Consider the following 19,960-nt stretch of genomic DNA (forward strand, 5'->3'; position numbering starts at 1 on the left):
CCTCTGTGATTGGCTGAGAAGGCGTGACGTAATTTAAACAGTTGGCGGGAACGATTACATCATGCTTTGGCAACTTCAGACTGCGTAAAAGTGACGTAATGCTACGTAACAGCTTGAAAATGGCGGCTGTTTTTGTCGCAAAATACAAGCAAAATAGCGCACAATATTGCCCCGGCTTACGGCGCCGCGAAATGTGCGGCAATTTGCAGCAGGCGCAGTTTCGCATGCGCGCTGTTTAAAGCATGTTTCCTACCGAAACAAATTATAGTTTCAACTGCTTCCAAGTCAGCGATCATGGAACATACAAATAACTTGCAGTATTTTGCTTTTATGTTTGGCAATGAAATAAAAATTATTTGTTTGGCGTAACCGCAACATAAGAGGGCAGTACAAGCCTCTCCATGACAAAGAGAACCCAATGCATGGCATTTGTCCATACTTGTCCTTGTAAGCTGTTGGGTCACATGATCGAACTGAGAAAAATAACAACGAAAAGTGACTATTTAGTTCATTACAGCGTTGATTGCAGTCGAGCTTGACGAATGAGTGAATCGGCGACATCGGTGCGCTCCGCGGTTATCAGGCGTAGCGCTTCGCTGCTCTTATGTGTCATATAAGCGATGGTCGCGGCCGTCTTTTTCTGTGATCACGCCATAAACTTGTAACATAGCAGCAGACGATGGCGTGGCGGCGGTGGCGGCAGGGAAGGTGATAACGCAACAAAGCTTGCATTGAAACAGAGAGCCCGGCTATGTTAATAAAAGCGATTGAAAGAAATAAATAGACACAGTAAAAAAATTGTGTGATGTTCTTTAGCTCGACATCCGCCTTTCGCTCGCTTTTGGATGTCGTTACTCGATCGCCTTGTGGTGTTGGCGCCAAAGTTGACCTCCAGAAATGTGTTTTTCTTGTCAGCTTCAGCTACCGTCTTAATTTGTATAGTACGTGCCAAGTGTTTTTATATCTTTCTTGCACAATATTTGATACCTTGGTAGCGATGTTTATAAGTGACTCGTCAAATTACACTGCATGTTGTCATAGCTATAGGTGCAGCACGTCACTGATTGCTTACGTGGTGCTTACGCAAAAAAAAAACATGGGCGAAATGCCGGCAATTTGTGCAGTCGAGAATAGGGCCCCCTACATGGCCCCCGATCTCCGTTATGTAGTTCTCGTAACTGACACACCATTAAAGTGGCGCTAGCAGTTCTGTAGAAAAAGCATGCACAATAACAAAAATAAATGGCGGCTAACAGAACTTGCTTAATATTTTAGAGAAAAACCGTGCGTTTTATTGTTGTTTTTAAAAAATAATGGGTAATTTTACATATTTTTAATAAACAGTAACGATGTAGTGCTTTTTTGGTCTATGTTTTGTGCCTAATCTGGCAACAGTAGTTCGATGTTGTCGACGACTCGACGTTGTTATGGCGGTGTTATCGGTTGCCTGCGAGTGACAGCTAATCCTCCTTGTTCTGTGTTTCGGCGCTGTGTCCTAATGGATGAAGCTAGTAGTTCCGACGAGGATCGGGAAGTGATCGGAGCGTTGACCGCTTTGATAACGTCGCTGGAGACTGACATCGATGCCGCCAAAGCACGAACTGACACCCTCAAACGGCAGCTCCTCTTGACCAGCAACATGTTGACGGCGTCGGCATTTGCAACGCGTACTATAAAGCGCGAAAGGTGGAGCCATTCACGCCAGACGACGTGGTTCGAACACACAGTGCCGCAGTACAGTGAGGACGATTTCAAGCAGCAGTTCCGGGTGACGCGGGCAACCTTCCGGTTTCTAGTGGAAAGCCTGCGCCCTCTTCTTGAAAGAGAAGAAACGGGCATACGCGACTGCATTGCCGTCGAAAAAGTCGTCGGGATTGGCCTCTACAAGTTGTGCTCTACGGCGGAAGACCGCAGCGTGGCCCATATTTTCGGTGTGGGCCGCTCAACGGTGAACGGCATATACCGAGAATTTTGGGAGGCAGTAATTGCCGTGCTGGAAGACGAGTGGCTGCGGATGATGACCCCTAGTGAAATGCCCCAGCACATTCGGGAATTTGAGGCAATGTGCGGCTTTCCCCAGGGAGTGGGAGCTCTAGATGGGTGTCACTTTCCCATCTCTCCTGAAGTGGAAAATGCTACCGACTACCACAACTACAAGGGGTGGTAAGTGTTTGCTGTTTAATTCACAGGCTGCACAGCACCCTTTATTTTTCCCGCCCAAGCGATATTTATTTCTTCAGTTTTTTTTTAAATTGATAATCACCATTCGTGTCTTTCTAAACTAAAACAAAGCAGATTTTACTGCAAAGATAAAATGTGGTTTGCGACATGGTTTTTAGTGCTAAAAGTTGACGAAAACAAGGAGACAGAGCAAGTGCTACCTGTCCTCTTGGTGCAGCGTAATCATGAACCGTGCCCTAAAATGGTTTATTTTCCAATCTGGTTTTGCAACAAAAATAGTGCCATTATCTGATAACTGTTTGACACGCACTTTTCTTTACAGGTACAGCATCATCCTCCTGGGCCTGGTGGACCATAAATACCGCTTCTGTTTTGTAAATGTGGGAGCCCCAGGACGCTGCCACGACTCGCACGTGTACCAGCTTTTCGAGCTTGCCAGAATGGTTGGGGGCCCCCTTTTCAAAGCCCCGGAGGCCACAATATGTGGCACACAAGTGCCCCCAGTCATTTTGTGTGACCAAGCCTTCCCATTAACACCAAATCTCATGAGGCCGTTTGGGCACAGTGGATTGCTCACTGAGGAACAAAGAGCATTCAACTACAACCTTTCAAAAGCGAGAAGGGTCGTGGAAAATGCCTTTGGAAGGCTTAAAGCAAGGTTCCGCTTCACCATGAAGCGCATGGAATGTGACGTTGAGAAGCCCGTTTAGTTATTCGAGCATGCTGCATCCTCAACAACATTTGTGAGGATTTCAACGACACCATCCAGCACCAGTGGCTCACTGAAGTTCATCAGTTTGATGTATCATTTCCACAGCCTTCACGCACGACGCAAGCTCAAGTTGGAACGGCTGCAGCTGTACGATCAGCACTTGCAGACTATTGCAGGCAAAGGAACTGAACATGCAATAAGCAAGCCGAGAATGGTCGAAAAACACCACGCTAGGGCTTTTTTCTCCTTCAGTTCTTTTTATTGAAGAACTTCGTCATGGCATCTACCAGCTTCTCCTGGAGCTTCAAATGCTGCCGGCGCCGGTCCATCTCCTCATTGTGCGCTGCACCAAGTTGTTCCATTATAGCTTGCTGCTGCTGCAGCAGGGCTTGCTGGAAATCCGTTCCTGCGCTCCTACGCTTCCGTGAGCGCTGCTGGGGTGCCCGCTGCTCCTGTCTGCTACCGCTGTGGAAACGGGCCTCTGGTGCTTGCTGTACAGCTGCTACGGCTGCAACACTCTCAAGCTCCTGGCTATCCGTGAACGTGAAGTTCTCTTGGCTGCTGGCAGCTGAGGCGCTCGGCGACGGCGTTGCTTCATGCCAAGGATTCGTCATCTCTGCGATGATCTGCAACAACATAATAAATCAGACGGGAAGTTCCCTATTTTGCACATGCTGGAGCACGGGTCATTATTGCATAAAAGCACAGCCCTGGCACAAGCCTAACATCTACGTGAAGAAATCATACCGCCATTCATGGAAGGAACTTCAGTGCACATTACTAACTGTCAAAAGTTTAATTAATTTGTACAAATTCTTCAGCACAAGCCGACTTTATACATTGCACTTGTAGTCATGGGGTGTTATTTATTACTAATTATATTTACCTTTGAACGACTCATGCTACATACTGTACGTCAACATACCCAATTGTAAGTGCATCACGTATTAAGGTGAACAAAAAAAAATCTCTTGACTCTTTAACTGTGCCGCTGGATTCTTGTCCACTCTCCTCCATCAGGGTCGGGTTGTTCACTGGCAGCGAGCCCAAAAACCTTCGTATCTCCTCAAAAAAGAGCCAATCAGAAGGTGACGATACGTCTGGGGAAGCTCCATGCCTGGGCCTTCTTGCTTCAGGAGACGAACTCCCTCCCCCGCTTGCCTCAATTTACGGCGTATGCTGAGCCGTCCATTCCTGATCGGCGGTGCAGCTCAAGTTCTACTCCTCCGGGCAAGGCGGCCGTTTATGTCCTATCTCGGTTTCCTCAAAACCCCATCCCTCTAAACTCGTGGTGTACAGACTGGCAGGAAGTGGTGGCGGTAAAAGTGCAGCTCCCGCGTTGTGCGGGAATACTGGTGTCGTGCTACGTGCGCCCTTATAGTGGTCGTGCTCCCCGCCTGCGGCTGGGTTGGCTTACCCAACTACGGCGAGCTAACCCAGGGTGTCCCACTCTTGTGGCGGGGGACTTCAATGCTCCGCACTGCGACTGGGGATATCCGTCTTCAAGTGAGCGTGGTCGAGTGGTCTTGGAGCACTTCACCGATGCCAGCTTTACACTTTTGAATGACATTACTAGCCCAACACGCCGGTGTACCCACGTACGGATGCCCCCCTATTCACCTGACTTGTCGTGGTGGCTGGGTGCACAAACGGTATCCTGGCAACGTGAAGCTGACTGCTGGGGCAGCGACCATCACCCCATTCGGCTGGGCCTTATTCCAGAGTCGACGGGTCGCCTTCGTCGCCGTTGCACAGTGGTGAACTGGGACACCTTCCGTTCCACACTGAATGCATCCTTCTCGGAGCCCATCCCGGATACCACCGCTCTTTTTCGGCTTGTCCTCATGGACTCCTCTCAACATACGTGGGTGGAGGAGTCCCGCCCAAAGCCCGATCTTCGGCTCCTGCAGCTTTGGGCTCAGCGCAAGCAAACTGAAGTAATTTCCGCACGGGATCCTTCGTCCCTACCAGCCAGGCTTCAGTATCAGCGCCTTACCGCTGCTGCCAGGCGGCACGAAAAAAGACTGTCGAGGCAGCGCTGGCTTGACTGGTGCGCCTCTCTAGGCCCATCTTCCTCAACGGCGTCTGTCTGGCACACGTTTCGCGCAATGGAATCGGGCAGTCGGCCTCCAGATGCAGCTGCCAGCGCTTGTATTGCGTCAAACAAGGACCCGGCACAATTCGCCCCCGACGTTGCTCGGGCCTTGTTTCCTGCATTTGACGTTGTGCCAGTCGCCATGCCGTCTCCGTTCCCCCTGCCTAACGGTGTTGGATTACGGCCTACTCATGAAGCCGTTTTGGGAATCCAGGCACCGTTCACAGTGGCTGATTTCCTGGCAGCGATCGAGCACGCTAAACAGCGGACTGCTCCGGGTCCCGACGGCATAACTTACGAGGTGTACAAGAACATCGACGACCCAGCCCTCGTGCCGCTTTTGGACTCGGTTAATCAGGTGTGGCTCTCCGGTCAACTACCTGACTCTTGGCTTCGGGCGGATATTGTTCCCATTCCAAAGCCCGGGAAACCACCACATGTACTTCGGAACTTACGCCCCATCGCCCTGACATCGACGCTGTGCAAGTTGTTAGAGCGAATGCTTGCAACACGGCTTCAGTGGTGGCTTGATACCTTTCAATGGTATCACCAGGCGCAAATTGGATTCAGGCCCTATCTCGGTACTGAGGATGGGTTGGAATACCTCTCATCAATGGTTTTAGTTGGAGGCCGATCCCGCCGTGTGAGATCTGTGCTCGCCATGGACATATGCAAGGCGTATGACAACGTTAGTCACGCTGCCATCCTACAAGTTCTACATGGCCTCCACCTTCCAGACAAAGTCTGCGATTTCGTCCGATACTTCCTTCAACACCGTTCTTTTTCCATCCGCATCAACGGAGCAAGTTTCGGTCACTTTACACCAGTCCGAGGCGTACCACAAGGGTCTGTTTTGTCTCCGCTTCTTTTCAACATCGTCATGTTGCTGCTAGCTTGGCACCTTGCTTCAATCCGAGATCTATATTTCCTCATGTACGCGGATGACATTACGGTGTGGTCAGTGCATCCAGACCGGTCACGACAAGCTGAGTGCCTCCAGCAAGCACTAACAGACTGCCAGAGATAGTGCGAGTATGCGGGCCTCTCTCTCTCGCAAGAGAAAACTGCTTTACTTCCCGTGGCCAACGCTTGGGTCCGCCGCCTCCTTGCAGTGTCTCCCGTTTCACAGCAACTGAATGGGAACGACATACCCGTGGTTGACCGTCCTCGGGTCCTAGGACTAGAAATATCGGCATCAGGGTCAACAGCTCAGTGGCTCCGATCTTCTCGGCAGAAAGCCGGACAGATGCTCCACCTCGTTCGCCGCATCGCTCAGAAGTCTGGCAGGGCCTGCTGACTGTTGCCCGTCTCCTAGTGCGCGCCGTACTACAGTCACGGCTTGTGTATCAGGCCCAGTTCCAGCACATGACGCAAGCGGACTGGGCTCGGCTTGAGGCCATCAACAGGGCCGCCATGTGCACCATTACTGGCCTCCCTCGCATAACACCAATCCCACCGCTACAAGCCGAAGCCCAGCTAAACACCCTAGATGAGATCATCCATCAGCGTCGTTCCGCTCGCCTGCTAAAGCGTGGATATATACCGGAGGCAGCGGCTCTCGCTGCGTATATGGGCCACGTTCCTGATACGATGCCAGCCTTTTCTGCGGCTAGACCGCCCTGGCTCTACCATCAGGTGACGGACAACAAGCCTCTGGCAAGGCTACATGTCCGAACCTCTGGCCTTCATCAACCTCCGGATGCAGCCCTCCTTCATGTCCGTCACTGGGCGCGGACACGAGTCATACAGGCTTTCGTGGACGCCGGGGCACACGACTGCCTCGTAACCACAGCCTTGGCTTGTCCCTCTCACCCAACCTTAAACCAGTGCTGCGCCTACGAGACCCTCCGACCTCTCCCAAGCCTGTTGGCAGAACTTACTGCAATTCGGGATGGTCTCCAAGCGCTCTCATCGACAGTAACTACCGGTGTGAAACTGGAAATTTACACGGACTCAACGACAGCGATACGTGATCTACGTCGCGTTGCGCGTAGCACCAGCATGTCGGCACGTATTCACGCGATCCTGGACACATACCCATGCCCTGTGCGTGTATTGTGGGTTCGCCGGGACATGCTTCCTGCCCACATAGCGGCGGATCGCGCCTGTCGCCGTATAGACCTACAAAGGCCGCTGCCACTTCTTCCGGTGTCCACCCTAGAAGAACTGCTGGTGGAAAAGGAGAACCTCCGCCGCGCCACGCGTGCTTTACTTCCACCGCGTGGAACCGACCTCCCCAGTGGGCTCGCTCGCTGGGAGGAGGTCCTGCTGCGGAGGCTTCGAGTTGGGGTGGCATTATCCCCAGCAGTGACCCACGCTTGGCCTGCCCGCTATCACGCACCGTTTGCGGACACCTGTCCCTTTTGTACGGCCCCTGCGTCTGAAGCCGACACGAGCCACCTTCTATGGACCTGCCCTGCCCTTCAAACCTCTCGCCTGCAACACCTCCGGGGCACAGGGCTCCATCCTGGGAGACCCCTTATCTACAGCGGTGGATATGGGGCCCTCAGTACCGGTCTCTGTTGACGTTTCTGCGTGAAACCAAAGTAATGTTGTATATATGACTGTTATGCCGTAAGGCAAACTCTCGCAAAAAAAAAAGAAGATGACGAGCCAGTCGTTAGTTCTCGCTGGTGTTTCCTGCACATACAAATAATAAGAGGGATATGAACAATATTCACCCAACAGAAATCACATTACCAGCAGCTTTTACACATTTGACGGTTTTCGGGTTAGCAAAAGCTGGTAATATTTAACACATGTAATTTAAAATGGTAGTTAAATATCATTGCTTGTATTCATATTCTAGTCGAAGTATGTCTTTTCCAATCTGACATGTTAAGTAATTGTAATTGCATATAGAATTAAGCACATAAAAAAATTGCACGAAAGCAAACTATAAATAAGCACGTGCATAGACTTGTTTTTGTACAGTGCACCTTATATCCCCCGTAAGAGATTTTTTTTTTACTGTGCCGACACCTGGAAAGTTTTATCCACAGAATTCTTGAAGGGTCAGCCCACAGCTCCACACACAACACCGAAAAACTGATCCGCTTTATCTTTAAAGCTGTGAAGAGTTCGCACTTTTACTAGGTAACAGTATGTTTTATTGAACTAGGTGAGACCCGTTTTATTTTTTTGTTTATTTTTCTTGCGAAAAATACTACGCCTCTTTACCACACTGCACCTAGTTTGGTCCCACGCAGTTTAAACACTCGTATAAAAGAAAAGTAGCCTGAAGTGGCCCATGCATTTCTTACCTGAACGTTTGGCCCAAGTTCTCGATCTTTGAGTGCACTTGCGCCTTGGTGCGCGGTATTCCTGCTGCAGTTAACTGCGTAGCTATTTTCTGGTAAACATTGCCGTTGTGCTTTTGTGCGCGCAGTTCTTCTAGATTGTCTTCCCACAATCTTATGAGGGCCCAGGTTTCCCTCTCCGACCAGTGCACTCGGGGCCTCTTCCGCGTTGCGCCTGTCATGGACGGCTCTTGGTTCGGAGTATCTGTCATATCCCCGCGGCACTCGCAGCTCGCTGGACTCGCAGTTCGCTTGGACTCGCACTCGCAGTCCAATAAGGGCGGGAAAAGCGCGAGTAGCGAGAGTAGCAACAAGTGGCGCAACGCCGACGTAGGGGGGGGGGGGGGGGGGGGGACGAAGGTTTAAAAAATACATTACGATTCACCTTGTTTGGTGCAGTTTAATTTCATTGAAGTTTTAAAAAATTATGAAAGTATTATGAAATCGCATTTGCCCTCTATAAGTTCTGAGATGCTCATGGTTTGCAAGCGCCTGCTTACGAGGCTGCGCCGCTGCATCCTTTTCGTCCGGGAAAGGAGATAGGCGAACACCCCTTGCGGGAAATGCCCGCTACGGCGAAGGCGATACTCCTTTGTTGTGTGTCACCGAGGCGAACGCCGTTTCGGAAGCAGTCCTTCTCTGCAAAGGCCTTTTAGGAGCCTGTGTGTCAGGGGTATGAAGCGACTCCAAACCACTCTTATTTACGAAAGAATTGCGTAAAGAGGCCTGAAAGAATATTTCACGGTAAGAAATCAATTACTCTGGTTACATCATGACCCGCGATTATGCAGTGCTACTAGGTCGACCGGCGAAAAACTCTAATCTCAGAAGTTTCCACATCCAATGCGGATGATGTCATGTTCCCTTCTCAGTTTGAAGCTAAATTTACATACTGAACACAATCAGGAACACAGGAAGTTACACACATCTCTGCGGCCAGGTCCTGATGGTTGAGAGAGCGGTTGTACCGAAACAGCGCATGGATACCCGAGAAGAGTACACTCCCTCAATAAAATCATTGATCTCAATAAAAAGTTCCCCTCTCTTTCTTTCTTTCTCTCTCTACCATGGCTGCACTTGTGCAGTTAAGTCCGAAAACAACCCCTACTAACGCCAAGAGCAGGATCAACTCTTCACCCGGCGTACAGAAGCAAGTGCAGACAATGATCATTTGGAAAATCGCCAAGTGACACCTCCGAAGTTAAAAGCCAGCAGCGTATACGCTAGTGCATTCCTTGAATGAACATTGAGGAGGCGAAGCTGTTATTCTGCGGGGCCGGGCTCCCACTAGTAATAAAAAAAATCGGTGCTTCTATATCCCCGTGCTGCCAGGCAACATCTACAACCTGGCAGGTACTTTCCGTATACACTGTTCAATTCATAGCGGTAAGGGGAAACGGTGTACCCGTGATGTGGGCGCAAGTATCGAGTATCTGGTTTTCTAGCGCTAAACACATAGAAAATACTGCCCCTTAACCCACTATGTATATTCATCATCACCATTATCAGCCTATCTACGCCCACTGCAGGGCAAATGCCTCTCCCATGCATCTCAAATTATCCGGGTCCTGTGCTAACTGCGACCAAATTATCCCACCAAACTTCCTAATCTCATCTGCCCATCTAACCTTCTGCTAGCCCCCCCCCCCCCCCCCGCCACACTTGCCTTCTCTAGAGATCCACTCCGTTACCCTTAATGGCTAACTGTTATCTTGCCTTCACATTGCATGCCCTGCCAACACCCATTTCTTCTTAATTTCTACTAATGTATCCTTAAAGGGACAGATAAGCGATTTTTGCCGAGTATATATTCTCTATCCCAAATGAAAGGGCATCACTTAAAGCACCTTGACGAGAAACGGTTTTTCCGATACCGCCCTAGAACTTTTTAAATCGAAATTTTTAGGTCTGCGAGCCGTATGTGTCCCTCCCAAAAATAATGCTGGCAACCATGTCATAGAGTAGCTCGGAAACATACTTTTGTCTCTATGCGAAATGAAAAACGATATTTAAAAACTTGTCCCCAGCTGAAAAAGTTTGAATCGCAGGCTTTCCTGTTCCGTTATGTGTTTTTTTAATGCAACGGTCTATTGTGCACGAGTGCGCCATCTGTTGGGATAGACGATAGGTAGAATCTGGCTTCACGTTGTGGAGGTGGGAAGTTCGATTCTCCCCGGGCGCGACGTTTTTTTTTCTTTTTAAGCTGCCGTTGGCGTATCTGGAAACTGAAATCAAATATTTTGGCAGAACAAACGCCCCTGACTCAGGCAGAATCGTCAAAGCTCCTTCACTGGGTCTGTTTACTGACCGCTGCCGTTGATTCTGGGCAGGGTGGCTCAGTTAGTCACACTGAGAGCAACCCAGCGGCGGCGGGCTGCGTGTCTTTCGAATTTTCAAAAGAATGTTTAGAAATACATATACAATTAACCTTGTACAAATACTTGCGTTAAAAGGTTTTCAATACGTAAATAAACGTTTGAGCACTTACAGTAGCTGCTATGTTTGCAGGTCACGTGACAGGGACACATATTGTAGTGCCAAGTTCGGACACTACATACCGCCATCCTTCCGATTTCAGGAAGTTTGCTGCCAAATTAAAATTATTTCCACCGATTTGTTGAGAAATCTCTTGTGGTTACCGGGCTATATAAAACGCTGGCTTTCATATGAGCTAGATAACATATACGTGACAAAAATCGGTTGTTTGTCCCTTTAACACGCGCTTCTTCCCTGATCCACTCCGCTCTCTTCTTGTCGCTTAGCGTTACACCTATCATGTCCTCTTTTGTTCGAACGCTCACTGTGTCATCCTCAATTTAAGTTGAACACTTTTGTATAGACAACGCAAAATAATTATTGTAGGTGCATTAAAACAACGCGAGTTGAAACACTGAAATCAGGAAATAACTAAATTGTAGAACCAATATTTATGACATGGCCAACAAACAAAAATCCAGAAGAGTCTAACTTAGGTAATCCGACAATTTATCCTGGTCTCTGCCGCACTTGAATGCCTTCAGAAAGTCTTCATTCTGCTGAGTGATGTTTTGTACTTTCCGCTGCAACGTAGGCGTGTTGACGTTATCAAAAAATGCGTCGCAGTAAAAGTAGAAAACTACCAGTTTATAAAACATCTGGCTCCACGACGTGGGTGCGGCACCCCCATGAAGGTCAAGTTCGTGCCACTGTGGAAGTCTCAGAGCTTGAACACACGATCTCAAAGCTGCATGCGGTCGAAATATCACTTTGTCGAAAATGTCCGGCCCGGATCTAGTACGGCGAGATGAACGAGTGTAACGCTCAAGAGCCGATAAACTTGGTTTCCGCCAGTCTCTCTCGAAAACAACAGCCCAGATTTTATCAGCCAGGTAAACTCCGAAGACGGCGTTAGTCAGGAGTGTCGTCGTACGATTTACCCGGACTGCTGTATAAAGCCAGGTAGGCAGTGTGACGAAAAAAGTTCTTCCTTGTGTTGCTTCAAGAGAGAACGCTGGTGGTAGCTGAAAGTGTTCCTCTGTAATCCCGTACTCCCGCGCAAGGAGCAAGTTATGGTGATAGTTCTCTCCGAAGACTGGAACCTTGGTATCCAAAGGAATGATATGGTAGGGCAATAAAAGTGTGATGTTTCCAATAATCTGCTGTGCTATCCAGGCATCTCTGGCGTTAAGAACGGCCTCGAGCTCTTTACGCATCGCACCGCGCAGCAAGTCGAAAGTGTTCAGGATGACCGCATTGTGCTCTGCCTTGGCGGAGAACTTCAACAACACGTCGAGTTGCCAGACAACAGTTATGTGAAAGGCGCCGCTGAAGCAGAATTCATGGACCTCTCGCCCCTGTGGTTTGGCTACGCGTAAACTTGTTTCCAACAGGGATAGAGCTGCCTCAATGACGACGAGGGCCGTCGTGGCGGGCTGCCGTGCGCTGTCCAGGAGTACTGAGAACGTGTGCCGCAGAACGCGGGTGGGTGAGCGCAGTACCCGAGGCGCCATCTTCGTACCAGTTAATGTCTCCACTAGGTCGGCCCACAACCGCGTCGAGACGCCTGGCACAGCTCCCCCAAGCGAGGCTGCATCCGAGAGTTCGTAATCACCACTGGAAACTTTTTCCACTTCTGCGGCAATCAGAGCAAGTTCTCTGGGGGTTACATTGACTCTGAGGCCCTTCCGTATCTCCTCCAGGATTACGGCTAACAGATCCTCTTTGTCTGGATCATACGACGCTGCGAGGTATGGGTCTTGCGGTATGGCGAGCACGATGAGTGCTTTTTCTCTATATACTGGTGTGGGTAAATGGTCGAAATCTTGACGCACTCTGTACATTATAGGAACGTCACCCGTGGGCGCCTGCTTGATCACTACGTTGCCGTTCAGTCTGTACCTAAGGTTCAGACGTAGGATGGTCGAGAAGAGGTGGAGTGAAGACATCCGGGAATCAACGGCTGTAATTTCCAGGACAGCTCTGATAGCTTCTCGCCAGGACTGTTCATAGACACGAAGCGTCCTAAGGCAAGATTGGTAGTAAACAAACTGGAGTCTTCCGGCGTAGCTGCGGGAGAGTTTCCCAATGACGCTAATGGAATCCCGCAGGGCATTGAATACGGCTCCTGGTGTCCTTTTGGGATCGTGGTTAGAACACGTGTGATGGAGAAAGTCCGAGCATGCGTCAATATTTGGGTTGCCGGCCAGCCAAAGCGTATGCAGCAGACTGTCTGCGACAGGTGCAATGGGTGTCTCATCTGGCTTACCCTTCGGTGGTGTTCCCCTAGCTAGCGTCTGGTACACAACGATTCCTAGAAGGCTTCCGAAGACGACCGGGAAGAGGATTGCCGGGGGGATGCTGGATGCCGAGACGTTTATTCGGCGCGTTGTCGGTTCTGGCGGTTGTGCAGGGGCGCTCACTCGTCGTTGCGGGGTTTCTGTTGATGATGGGTTTGCCATCTGCTGACGGGATGCGTCGTCACGTCGCCCTTTTAGCGGGTCTCGCCCTGCGAAGCCTGAAGCCATCCCTGCACCTGCTCGGTTCGAATTCTCTTGTGATGATGATGATGGCGTTCCTCGCGATTCTTCTACTCCTTCTTTCTTTCTAGTTTCCTCCCCTTTTCTCTTTGGATGATGATGTTTCTCATGAATGGGTCACACACAATGAGGAGTCAGGCAAGTTCCCATAATACAGCCGATGAACAAAAAAAACGTATGTCGTAATAGCGTTATTCATAAAGTGGGAGGCTCTCCGACATGTGCGGAGTAGGAAGATGCGACTTGAGTTCATAAGTTTAGGGTATAAGTTAACGGCCTTGAGTGGAGTTCACTGTAGACTTCGGCAATCCGCAGGTTGAGTGGATGGCCCGAAGAGCTTAGCCGGCCGTAGGGAGCTACGTTTAACGTTTGAGACCATTTTTAATGTGAAATTAGATAGAGCGAGTAGAGTTTGGTTTTGTAGAGAGGATGGGTTGATACGGCTGTCAAGATCGGAGGTAGGAGGCCGAAGGGGGAATTTAGGGCATTTTAAAGACCAGGAAGCAGACGTGGTTAGAAGAGCACCGCTTTATTGGCGACATTCTGGTGGCTAGAGTAATTTGATCGATGAAGATTATGATATCACGACCCTCGCAGCCCGTGTGGTGGTTCCTTGCCTCTGCTTCTTCGTCCCCGTCGTCTTACGTATTTCCAACCAGATAACATTTTGTAACTTGGCAGCACCAAGTGAGCTGCTGGGATCTGCGCGGGTGAACAGCTGGCAATATGGCTGTTTATAGTTCATTATGGGGGTTTAGCACTGTAGTTATTTGTAGTCGTAGCTTCTTCCCTTTTTTGTATCGATGAATACGGTCGGTTGGGGGAAGTGACATCACGGAAAGCACAGTGCATGGCTCCAAGGCGGGTTGAAGAATCGTCGTGGAAGCAGCGGAGTGTGGCAAAATGTGAGCCTCAATATGATTATAAGAAAGAAATGCTCCGAAACCTGAAAAAAGCAAAAAAAAGACCTCGTTCTGACCAGGGTTGTGGGATCCGTCGACCCCCAAGGATGAGACTCGAGCGTCACGGGGGGTGTGACCATCACGGTCTGCATTAAATGGGACGTCGAAGGGAAGAGAAGACGAGGAAGCAATGCGTGCGCTCGGGAAGCACGAGACATGACCATGCCAGCCAAGGGAGATTGACCCCAGTTCAGTACAGACAATGGCTGGCCGCACCAGGCCTATGGCGGTCGATGACGATGCGGCTGTGACCTGTTCAAGGTGATTTTGTAAGGGTATTTTGGCCTGGGTTGAATACAGTTTATTGCTTGAAACTATTGATTTGAGATTCAATCGAAACACCGGTATTTGTCAAATGAGTAAGCTATGTTCATTTCGATTATTCATTCAAAAAACGTTCTCAACGTTTGCGTAACACAAGTTGTGACAAATTCTTGTTTGTGAAAAAACTGTAACTAACGCTTCCAAACAACATGACAGAAGCAAAAGACACACACAGGACTAAAATTTCCTTCGAAGATTCCGTGTTCTTCGTCGAGAATAAAACATATTGAAATGTGTAATTATATAATAAAGTTAGTGATTTCCCGAAACGATGTGGTTTATTTTAGGTTTGGAAATAGAGGACTCAGGCCGAAAAACTCGCTGAAACTGAAAGAAATAGGATGTTAGGGACATGATTTCTACTGTTTCATGTTCTGTAATGTCGAACAATACTTAAAATTTCCGAAGGAAATAAATGCTGCATTCACGCTTTTGCAATAGTTGCAAACCGAGACGTAAGCAACGTAACCAACATTCACTCTGCGGGAGACATACCGATCGTGGGGTATCATATCTTAAAAGATGATAAATGCACATGCATAAAAAATAACACCAGTTTTTATAGCGCTGAACGTGTCATTATACAATAAGGATTATTAGAAATAGTGCCTTCATAAATATATATTGAAACACGTTTGAATATTACGCGTTGACTGGACACTGACGTCACGCATCACCGAACAAGTGAAAAGCAAGGAAGAAGAAGACGAGTGGCACTAGAGGTAAAAGAGGAGGTAGACGACGTTCCAGCTCTGAGTCTACGAGCAGCGCATCATTTCTGGGCACAAGTTCGCTTTGTAAATAAACTTTTTTCCAGTCCTCATTCGTAACCGTCGTTACAATATTGTCACGGGACATATAGGTGGGATAAACTCCACAGCGCCCTTACAAAGACCAGAGACGACGACGACGAAGGAAGTGCTGGAGGACCCTGCGCTGGCTTTCTGATCGCCGCCATGTGAATACTGTAAATAGATTGTTCACCTTCCTCATTGTTCGTCTCATCTGCTCTGCCACCACGTTAGAATATTACTGATATCTAGGGTCAACACAATTTAGTATCAATTTCAGCACGTAGCGGTCAATCCAGATGTCATAAAAATATGAACGGAATCTTTGTAGGATGTTTCACAATTTTCGGGGGTACTCAAACTGCAAAAACAAGAAATCTTGATTGATATTTTGCAAAAAAAAATAAATAAAAGCGGCTGCCAAGGTTAAGGTAGTAATAACCGAGACTCCGCCTTTACTGAACATCTCTCATCCTGGTAGGTTGGCGTCGGTGAACTCTCTCACGGCGAATAATTATCGCGCTAAAGAACCAGTACATCATTCGAACACCGTAAACATGCCTCTTAGGGATCGCATTTTAGTTTTTGCAGTGTGTGGAACCATGACTCATCCGGCATTTTGGGCACAACTGGACGGAACCGTTATTTGTAGCACGGAACCAAAAAAAGAAGTATCATCACATTATCCGTATCAATATACCCCGCCTCAAACTCAAACCTCGCACCGGTCAAGCCACACTCACCTACTGGGAATCCTTTCGTAAAGATCCTGAACCCTTCCCAGACACCATCACCAACCTAGAAGAATGGATTTCACAATTAATCACGGCTGTCAAGAAGCATTCCAAGACAATTCCTCTGACGGTGGATAATCCCTCAGTTGACTCCCATCATCTCCATCTATGGGAGGCTCGCCGCGGCCTCGTTCGTCAATGGTGGAGGCAAAAATATAATAGATCCCTGATCCCTAAAACGTCGAATTGCTGCCCTGACAGAAGGAGCCGCTATCTACGCTCACACCCTTCACAGACAAAACTGGGCTACCTTCTGCGACCAACTCCAAGGAACACTCAGCAGTAAACGCACGTGGCACCTCCTCCGTAGTCTTCGTGGATCGAAACCTGCCAAAGCTGCCACCCACAATCACTTCCGCCGTCTTCTTCACAACTATCCCCATTCGAATGATCAGCTACTAAAAGAGCTCAAGACCACCCTTTTTGGCACCGACAACAATACCTCTCCTTTCTGCCACGCTGATTAAACCGGCGCTGCGAATCCTGCCCTTGACGCTCCCTTTACGCTGCAAGAACTCAACCAAGCTATCTCTTATCTTACTAAAAATACCACTCCCGGCCACGACCGTATAACTAACAAAACTATCCGTAACTTGGGCAATGCCCCTCTAACCGCTTTACTATATTTCTTCAACAACCATTGGACAAACTGCACCATCCCTCCGCAATGGCGGCACGCAGATATATCACTAATTCCTAAGCCCAACAAGCCAATCCAGCTCTCCAACCTTCGCCCCATCTCCCTCACCTCCTTTCTCGGTAAACTCTTTGAACGCATGGTTCACACCCGCCTCACTACTCACCTTGAAGACAATGACGTATTCCCTCACACCATGTTCGGCTTCCGCTCACACCTCTCAACTCAAGATGTTCTCCTACAGATCAAAGAGCAAGTCATCGATCACCTCAGCAAAATTCATCCCAGTGCCATCTTAGCCCTCGACGTAAAAGGCGCTTTTGACAACGTCACACATCAGGCCATCTTAGAAGGACTTCGAGAAACCCAGTGCGGTGCGTGTACATACAACTACGTGCGGGCGTTTCTTACCGACCGAACGGCCACCCTTGGCATTGGACCACTTCGATCTGACACATTTCACACTCCTCCCAAGGGAACCCCACAAGGATCAGTTATATCACCCCTCCTCTTCAACATCGCTCTCCTCAAGCTCCCACCCCTCCTTCAAACCATTCCTGGTCTCCACCATGCCCTACACGCTGATGATTTAACTCTTTGGACGACCACCGGATCTCCTGGCACACAACAAGATACCCTACAACAAGCCATCGACACCATTCTCGCTTATCTCCGCCCTCGAGGCCTCACGTGTGCCCCCAGCAAATCAGCACTCCTCATCCTCCGCTCCCGAACTCGTGGGCGATGTCGAGTTCCCACACCCGATCCTGCTCCAACAATCGGTTCCACACCCATTCCTAAAGCGCACACCCTTCGTATACTCGGAGTCCAATTCCATCAAGATGGCTCTGGCGCTGCAATTCTTCCCCACCTTCAAGCCACTGTCACCCAACTTACCCATCTCTTCAACGCATCACAAACCAACGTCAGGGCCTCAAAGAAGAGGATACAATACGACTAATTCAAGCACTTTTAATTAGTCGCATCACATATTCCACCCCATACATCGCCCTCAAACCCAAGTGACGGGAGAAAGTCGATATACTAATTCGAAAAGCTTTCAGCTTTGGACTTGGCCTCCCCGCTCAAACCTCTACCTGTCGTTTCTTGCAACTCAGAATCCACAACACCCTCGAAGAACTCTTGGAAGCTCAACGCAACAGCCAACTCACCAGACTCCTCCTTACCACTACCGGCCGACACGTCCTCCAGGTTCTCGGATACCCAACCCCACCTGCTTCACAAGCCCTTCAGGGCATTCCATCTTCAATCCGGTCCCACATTACTGTATCCAAAATTCCTAACAATATGCACCCAGAATTCAACCAAGGTAGAAGGCTCTCCCGGGTTAAGCATCTTCGATCACAATTCCACTTTCACCCCGATACTCGCTACACCGACGCCGCCCTCTACCCCACACGCCAGGCTCATGCTCTGGCGGTTGTAAACTCAAAAGGCATACTTCTCACCTCCCTCACAACTCTCTCGACATCAACCACCACTGCCGAAGAAATTGCCATAGCCATCGCCGCTACAACTGGCTCCGAATACCTTACAATAATAACAGATTCCCAGCAAGCCTGCCGTAACATTCAACGTGGACGCATCTCACTTCCCGCATTACGCATACTCGCATCAATCAATCCCCTCCCCGAGCTGTACGTCGTCTGGACCCCTGTCCACTCGTCCCTCGAGGGAAATGAGGCGGCTCACGCCGCTGCCCGCGCCCTTCCACACCGGGCATTTCCCTCAGGAACAGAACCTACGGTCCAGCCTCCTCCAGCTCCCGCTGTTCCATCACGCTACCACGACATCCTGCACCATTATCGCAACCTTCGCCTCACTTTGCCTCAACCTCACCCTCAACTAACCAAGGAGGAAGCTGTCATCTGGCGTCGATTACAAACACATATTACAACGCACCCATCCTTCACGCTATCTCCCCTACCCAAAACACCCTGACCTGCCAATTTTGCCCCTCTCTTAATACTACCTACCACATGGTGTGGGCCTGTCAAAACACCCCATCGCTTACCCCCAATCCCAGACCTTCCCCAGAGCAGTGGGAGGGCCTGCTGATCAGCTCCCGTCACGCTGACCAGATCTTTCTGGTCACCCGTGCCAGGGCTGCAGCCAAGGCCCAAGGGTATACCTGGACTGAGGTGAACCCACCCCACCGAGTGACGGCTCAACCACCACCGTCTGCTCTATTAAATGTTTCTTCTCTCTCTCGCTCGGTTTCCGGTTCACAGTAAAGTGGTTGGCCATCTTTGTTGATACTTCAAGAATTTCGCGCTAATGGCGACTAAACGGAAGTGCAGATGGAGACACAAATATAACAGTCGTAAAGTTTGAGATTCGTTAAGCCTTCGCCTTCAAAGCATGTGGTTACATGTTTTGATAGAGATATAGAGGGAGAGAGAGAGATAGCGAGACAGAGAGAAATGACTTTATTTGACGCACGAGATGGGTTCTGAATGGTAGACTTCTTGACGGTCTCCCATCTCTCAGCCGTCAGCCAGATTTTCTGAATTCCGCTGGAGAAATTTTTTTCGGGAATGATGTGTGCAACCACATGAAGCCGAAACAGCTGCTCTGGATTATTCGCCACCACATAAATCAAGTGGGCCTCAATTGTTTCGGCATGTTGAAGGCTCCTGTTGCTAAGAAAGCATATGTTTACTCCGGGAAGAAGTCAAAACACTTGTGAATGCTTTCACTGTTGACTTTCCGCCTTTCCTGATCCGCAGCAGTTGGAAAATTCGGGATTGCCTCTAGTAAAAGTTCCGCGTTTGATATCTGCTTCGCGCTTGGATAGTTGGCAATATATAAACTATAGCCGCAATGCTTCCCGGGAAATTGTGTAGTCTTTTGTTTTCTGAACATTTCAAATGTCTCGATATTCGTGTTAGTAATTTTTGAAGTTTGGGGGAAAACGCGGTTGCTGTCATAGATCGAGAGAGAAGGAATAAATGCTTATTGTAAGCCAAAGACGGGCTTGTATTGAAACCCGGTCCAACATGCCTTTATCGCGAACGCCATCGCGAGCTTCTTGGGGTATCCTAACCTGCTGGTCATTCAACAAAACTTGTTGGGGGGGAGGGGGGGGTAGTTGGTTCCTTATTCTTAAAATCGTTTAGCGCGAAAACC

General features: G+C 49.1%; 1 pseudogene; it reads left to right on the plus strand.

The window, feature by feature from the left end:
* Positions 1-1,498: 1,498 nt before the first annotated feature.
* On the plus strand, positions 1,499-3,132 carry LOC144159894 (uncharacterized; annotated as a pseudogene).
* The last annotated feature ends 16,828 nt before the right edge of the window (positions 3,133-19,960 follow it).

The sequence above is a fragment of the Haemaphysalis longicornis genome, unplaced genomic scaffold, assembly GCF_048455015.1.
Source record: "Haemaphysalis longicornis isolate Haplotype H1 unplaced genomic scaffold, Haemaphysalis longicornis Haplotype H1 scaffold_10, whole genome shotgun sequence".
NCBI lineage: Eukaryota > Metazoa > Arthropoda > Arachnida > Ixodida > Ixodidae > Haemaphysalis > Haemaphysalis longicornis.